We start from the raw sequence: 7,586 nt of genomic DNA, 5'->3' as shown, positions 1-7,586 counted from the left end.
TCTTCCCTACAATTGTGAAAAATTACGGGTGAAATTTCGTCTGGTCCGTACGCTTTTGACGTGTCAATGTCTCGTAATAAGGCCTTAATGCCATCTACAACGACATTCACTTCGGCTATAGCCACTCCTGTGGTCCGGTCAGACAGGGGACGGACATAGTTCGATGCAGGAGGCGAAAAAACTGACTTAAAATATGAATTGAAATATTCTGCTTTTGCCAAGTCGCCGTCTACTAACTTGCCATCTTCCAACAAACCAGGAACAGAGGCATCTTCTTTTTTATTTACTTTCACAAACTTCCAGAACTCTTTGGGATCATTTTGAGCTTATCTTGAAAAGAGTCCAAAAAGGTCGTTGTGTCTTCTTTTATATTTTTTTTAAGGTCTCTGGATATTTCTTTCAGCTTTTACCTAGCACTCTCAGACTGATTTGTACAATACTTCTTAAAAGCACGACGTTTACGCTTTGTTTTCGAATTGGAAGAGTAATCCATGGTTTATGTCTCTTATTTCCCTTATGAATTCTGAATGGTATGTAAGAGTTCACGAGTTGCTTAATCTTTTGTTTGAAAACATCCCACAAATGTTCAACATCACTCTCCATGCTCAAGTTTAAAAAGTGAGGAAAATAAACTGAAAGTTCATGAGAAATTTTTTCGTAGTCACCTCTCTCGTACAGTATGATTTTTCGTGGCGGCATTGCCGTCTTATGAGTTTGATTCAGTGATAAATCACAGACAACGGCACTGTGGTCGCTAATACCAGGAATTACAGTGACATTAGACATAAGGCTTGGGTTATTGGTCAATAACAAATCTAAAATTGAATTATATCTTGTTGGTGAGAGAACAAATTGTTTAAGAGAAAACGAAATAATAAGGTCGTTAAAACCCTTATATAAACTAGAGTTATCGGTGCAAAAGGATGTACTCGTCCAATCGACATTAGGAAGATTAAAGTGACTTCCCAGAATAGCAGAGCTATCAGGAATCGAAGATAGTACATGACTAAGCTCATCTAGGTCGTTTATGGTTGGGGGACGATAGTAGGTGCCCAAGGCTAGGGTGCCTCCTTTGGATAGTTGAACTCGGCACCAAATAGACTCGGTGTTATTGTGTGGTCGAAGGAGCTGACTGCTTGCCCATCCCGCGTCTATTAATAAAAATACCCCTCCGCCATGTGCGTGTCGATCTTTACGGTAGACAGAGAAGCCTCCAGGAAATACCTCACTGTCCAGCACGGATTCATCGAGCCATGACTCAGTGCCCATGATAATACTCGGCATTATTGATTCCACAAGGCAAAAGAAATCATCTACTTTATTTTTAAGGCTACGGCAGTTTAGCAACAATACAGTGGAAAGAACATCCGACGGTGTTGATGGACTTAGAACATTTTTTATCAAAGGGCTGCGTCATTGTTGTGGCCTTGTACCCCTCTTTCTGCGCACAGGGACTGCCTCCTTTCGCTCAGCGTCCCAGATAAAGACGTCGCCGTTCACAACTAGCTTATCATATGAAAGATGCACTTTGTTGCTCTTATTTTGCCTTATTTGTTTAGAGCGGCTCCATAGATTACGTCTTTTTTCGCGGAGTGAATTACTGAAATCTTCGGATACACTGAAGTCGGTGTTCTTAAATTTAAATCCAGAGTGTAAAATATCTTCCTTTTCGGTCCAAGACATAAAGTTTACTATAACTGGTCTCTTGAAACCATCTTTAAAGTAACCAATCCTGTGCGCCCTCTGAATCGTAGTAGGATTGATTTCTATGATATCATTACAAATTTATACCACATGGTTATTTGGTTCCTCCCAGGTTTCATTGCGCTTTCCGTGGGGTATGCCGTAAAACACAAGATTGCACCGGCGGCTGCGGTTTTCGAGGTCATCGATATGCTCCTCTATCCTTTTGTTCTGGTCCTCAAAATTAGCAACACGCTTTTCCAAGTGGTCATTACTTTTAAGTAAGTTGTCAAGCTTTTTTTCAAATTCTTCTTGTTTACTCTCTATGGTAGAAAGTTTAATCGTAACATTGGCCATACTGACCGTTAGCCCTTCGAGCATAGTTTTTGTTTTTGTCATCTGTTCAGCTTTCGTCGGTGGGCCTGGGTTTAGCTCGACGTCACCCGACAGTAGTAGCAACAAAACGAGGAACATTATTCTCCAGCGAGAAAAAAACCACCTACGGCGCAAAACAACGTGGCGGTGCTTACAACATGCGCATGCCATCAAAAACAGGTCTTTGGGTGGAGCCGGCAGGCAAAGACAGGTTCTAGGAAGGTAGCCAATGTAAATAGTACCAACCTGCAGGCGAAAAAGGCACGGTGAGCGCATGTTTGGGTGTCTGCCGGCTCCAACACCCATGGGATCGGCTGCGTCCGTTGACTTATATAACCACTGGGGAAGTTCATTCGTTGTAGGGGTGTCGGCCACGGGCACACGGAAGAACGCCCCCTGCTGTCCAGTCGTCGATAGCATTGGCGTAGTCATCGCAAATGGTCCGATGACCAAGCTGTTGTTTGTTGTTGTTGATGGCGCACTCCCTCCGAAGCTGGCGTGGGTGACGATGCATAGTACCGGCAGGACAACCATCTGCAGGCGAAAAAGGCACGGTGAGCGCATGTTTGGGTGTCTGCCGGCTCCAAGACCCAAGTATGAGTCCGTCTGGAAGCTTGAATCTTTCCACAGTAGGCGTTCTCGCTTATGTCGGAGCAGGGACAGTCAATAGGACACTAGTGACCCCATGTATAGTCACGTGCCGGTGCGACTCGGAAACCAGCAAGGGAACCAAGACGACGGTGTGATCACAATGAACGTCAAACCTTTAATGGTGGCTCGGGGGATCGTGCCTCGAGTGCCTATATGGGATGGTGGAGTTGCCAGAACAGCTTGCTTTTTCTGCCATTACAACACGGAGTTCTGGAAAAGAAACTTTGAATTCCAAAGCAAGCAAGTCAAAACATTAGAAAACTGTACATTACAGAGATTGGCGCCGCTCTGAATGAAGCATAACAATAAAAACGCTTCAGGAGATAGCCTACTGATCCGACTCGGCGACCCTTGCGGTGAAGCGCGGTGAGTATCTTCGGCGCCTGAAGGAGGTAGGTGTACCCGTCGGCGATGCCTTTCTGTTCACGAAGTATTTTAACGCGTTTAAGAACTCTTAGGTTTTAAGTCCTTCACAGGTATAAGAGCCATGCGGCTCGAATAGGTAGTCATAAAGATGCGACCACATTAGCTTCACCAGATTTGTTATTTCTTTGAAGAACAAATACTTTTTTCTTGACATCCAAGGGATCAGCAAGGTATCTGGATCCCGTATAAGTAAATTTCATGAGGTACCCCAGCTTGCCTTAAACGGTGAGTTTTTTTTGAGCACCCGGTTCTTACTGCGGGCCCTCGAAACCAAGCAAAAACAATAACCAAGCGGAAGGAACACACTCCATTCGGGAGTTCAGCCATGTTATTTTTCGTTACCGCTGATCTCTCTCTATTAATTCAGCGACACCGGATAATAAAGCGGCACCACCAATCTGGGTTTGCTTGAACCACCCATGACCGCGTCTATACCTTGCCTTTTGGAAGCCTTCAAGATGCACGGAAAGATGCTGTAACTTCTTCACTATATTTATTACATGGCCTCTAAGATTTTATGAGATGACCGACGCTGCGATTCAGCTATTTTTATATCTATTAAGAAGGTATATATTCTCTGCGATTGTATAAACGTGCCATTGGGCTCGCAAAAAAAAAAAATTGAACGGACTCAATATACGTACGATAAGAACTGCGATCATGTGCATTGAAATAGGTGTAGACCTCACAGATGGGGTAGATCATATCAAAAGGCCTGGTTTATACACAGCCGTAAATATCTCTCTTTCATCTTTTCCCCCAGGTTGACTAGATAAACCTGTGTTACCCTCGGCACAGCCCATATTGTTCTCCGCCCCAATTCTCCTCTGAATTATAATTTTCCTCGTTTGACTTCTGCGTTTTAAACAATTTGGAGGTGCACACAAGGAAATCCGGACAGCCTACTTTCTAGCAATGCAGTTGAAGAGCCAATCGCTTGAATCTGTGGAGGAAGCTCAGGAAACGATGAGGCTGAAAATAACTTTAGAAAGCCGGAATAAAAGTGTGCATGTTCTCGCACACCGAGCAAATACGTGTTTGGGAAGTGAACAAGCTACATTTTTTTCATGACAAGCAGATGTACATATGTGAACCTGATTAGTACCATCCAATGTGCGGTTTCAATTTTAGTAACACATCGTGGATGTAAGCGGTCGCCTCGTTTTGTGACTCAAACACGTTGGCAGGTATGTCAAAGACATACTAATTTTAAGGGAAATTCATTTGCCACGAGGTTGGCAATTCAAAGTTTGGCTTGGAAACTTTTACGACTAGGCCACTCGCAGTTGAAGGAGTTTCTTGTCATTTACCATAATGTTAACACTGCTTTGTCACTGCCACTGTTCCACCGCACCCGATAAATCCACGGAACCCTAATTATAAACAGCTCACCTGCAAAAAGAGGGCAAGAAATTGAGGAAAAAGTTTCCTCAATGTCGCCAACGGAAGGGGAGGAAACTGGCCTCGTTCCCCCATTTCACCGATTTGCATGCACGACGTCTGATGGCGCTTCAAAAGGGACGAACATGTTCGGTGGCAGTGACGGTGGGGACGGCAGTTTGAGTTCTTGGTTGCTTTCTAGATGTTTAAAAATCTTAGAATGGTGCGTCTAATTTAGATCGCATTAATTATAGTCGTCTTCATAGCTGTTGAACTTTACACAGTCTATAAGTTTGTATTACAATAGAAGAGTTTTAGTAGTCTGTTCTGGTTTTCCGGCTACGATATATGCAGAGGGATCCCAGTACTGCGCACGCGCGGTACAAGCGGAAAAATAGCGGAGCAGCAGATGAGAGCGGAGGTACGCAAGTTTAACAAAAATAGTGATGCGCATTGTGCGGTGTACTACCGTGTGCCTTGCGAGCACAAAGCCGTTTGTGTCGGCTTCGAGATCGCGCTTGTCCGTGGTGGATGCAACTTTGCTGCTGCAAGAAGTAGCCGCGTCCAATTCATTCCAGGGGCCCTAATCTGGACAATTAGTGCAAAACTAGGCCAGAAATCTGGAGGCCGTGATTGGCCAACGCCGCACTTGACCTTGGCGCCGGCCAATCAGAGCCGCCGGATTTATCCCCGACCTTTGTACCAAGTTTGCAATTTAGGGTCCCAGGACTGCGACCGGTGGCTATTTATCACGGGCATATTAAGTACGACCAATTTCGTCGTGTTACTTGCCATATGACAAGTAGGGCGCACGGAAAAGGAATCGTCATGATCTTGGAAGTTTTTTAGCGTCATCACGTGGCTGCCAGAATCGCTGCTCTATACGAATCAACCAGACTACGTTTCTTCCCCCTCACCTCTGCGAGAATCGTATACTCATAAAATTAAGCTTACGTACCTTGCAACAGAAGATAATCCGTGCGGCGTTTATTTGGGTTCTATGTAAAACAAAACAGCATATCAAGCCGACAAGAACAAGCACTCCCTTGCGACAAGCGACTGCGTCCTACACAGGTTGTCTGTCACCACGAAGACCACGACCGGTTTACGGGAAACATGCGTTTTTGGACACCACAACCCAGCACACGAAATGACACTAAAACAACGATTCGGCGAAGGAACGAGTCAGCGGGTCGCAAAAACGAGGTCAATTATTCGTTTTGAAAGTGTCTACTTGGAAGAAGGGTCGTACAGATATTTCATTGAGGTTATATCTCGCCGAAGTGGGGGAGGGAGGGCGGATCCGCAGTTTTGAGGCAACGGACGATTCACCGCTGCTTTTTGAGATTGCGCAGCCTCTAACGCTACATTTCAAGCAGCGCTCTCGCAAAAAACAAAAAAAAAAAAAAGAACGTCGTAGTCTTGTTTTACGATATATGCCGCCGACTTAAGGCTTATTCACACGATCCACCCTTTCAGTGCGTATCGGTTTGGCGAAACCAGAATTTCGCGAAATTGGCCTGTTCACGCGGTGTTTGACGCGCGAATACTGTGTCGTGTTAACTCGCAAGAATTTCGGCAAACCTTCTAATCTTCACCGTAAATAAATCGAACATTTCGCATCAAACAAATATAAAGTCGGCAGAGTGTAAAGAGACAGTCTACTTTATTAATTCCACTCGACAAACTCCGGCAAGTTCGGTTCACTCGGGTTATTAGTCCTGGCAAACCGGAGAAAGACCGCGAACGTCAAAGAACTGGCGGATAGCCTCGAAGTAGTTCGGTCATTTTGCATCGGCAAACGGTCAGTGTCATCACCTTTGCAAGCCGTGCTTGCACTCGTCGCGAATTAAGGTATCCGCCCGCCACCCCATCAACTGCACCGCGACTGCACCAACTCGTACTGCACGTATCGCCCGTGCGCACCGTTAGCAACTCTTCTCTGCCTGTCCCTCGCCGCCATGCTTTTGTGTTTTTTTTCTCTCTTTTAGGCCTTTGCCATTTAGGCTAGGATACGGGATCGGCCTAAAATCCAGTTCTTCCAAAAGCTCGCCCCGCCTCGAAGGTCAGAGGACAAAGCAATGCCGAGCGGCCATTGACTCCGTCGGCATTTCTGCTTCCGCGAAGTGTTCATGGTTATTAGGCCATAGTACGACACACCGCGGGTTCTCGCAATTTAGTTTTTGTTTTATTCTTCTTGATTCTCTTTTTTTTCTGTAGTAATGCGTTAGGGGGGGGGGGGGGGGGGGAGGGAGGGAAGGAGCACTTGTACACTCTTAGCCGGGTACCCTTAGTTAGAGGGTACGTTTTTGCAAATTTGTACCTTTGATTATAGGAGTTATAATGTAACCGCCAACACTGTACCCTCTACGCAGTGGTCACGTGAAAGCTCCCATATGAAGGTTACAGTAGCGTCTGACGTACACCGTTTTTTTTTTTCATTTAAACTTTAAAAATGTAGGCGTCCGTTGCGTCGGGGCTTTTGTTTTTCTTTATACGTAGTTGTTTTTAGAAAAGGCGGTAATAGCTACGTGGAGGCCGTCTTCACCGTAGTTTCACGTGGTCGGCGCACATTATACGAGTGGATAAACGTCACATTATGTTCACTAATTAAGCAAAATTCGATAATTAACCTTTCAATGAATGGCTTACTTGGTCATAACGGGAGTGATGTTTACTGCCTAACCCGATTGAGGCCATTCGCGAAAAAACAACGATCTTTGAGATATCCATGGTCAAAATTTCGCCTTCGCTTGATTCAAGACCGCAAGCTGAATATAATCCGTACGAAAGTGGCGTAGTTACTTCTGTGCCTCCGTCACTCTCATTTACGTTTGACGCCGGCGCGTCCAACAAAGGCATGCCGTCGAGATGGTTGCGAGGAGGCCCGATACAACTGAGTCACGCTTCTATGCACCATAATCAAGCGCGCCTCTCTGCGTGCGGTTTTCAATCAAGCTTTTAAACGCAAACTTTTAAACAAAAAATATCTAAAATTATTTTTGCTTTTTTTACGAACTGTCTAAATTGGTTCAGGTTTAATAATTGGTCCCGTTAAGACTGCAATTGCG

At 45.0% G+C, this 7,586-nt stretch overlaps 1 pseudogene; it reads right to left on the bottom strand.

Annotated features, from left to right (window-relative positions):
- Nucleotides 1–1,413: 1,413 nt before the first annotated feature.
- On the bottom strand, nucleotides 1,414–2,157 carry LOC121836650 (annotated as a pseudogene).
- Between the last annotated feature and the right edge of the window lie 5,429 nt (nucleotides 2,158–7,586).

The sequence above is a fragment of the Ixodes scapularis genome, unplaced genomic scaffold (assembly GCF_016920785.2).
Source record: "Ixodes scapularis isolate PalLabHiFi unplaced genomic scaffold, ASM1692078v2 PGA_scaffold2__306_contigs__length_199485367, whole genome shotgun sequence".
Lineage (NCBI taxonomy): Eukaryota > Metazoa > Arthropoda > Arachnida > Ixodida > Ixodidae > Ixodes > Ixodes scapularis.
This window is presented reverse-complemented; position numbering and strand designations above follow the sequence as displayed.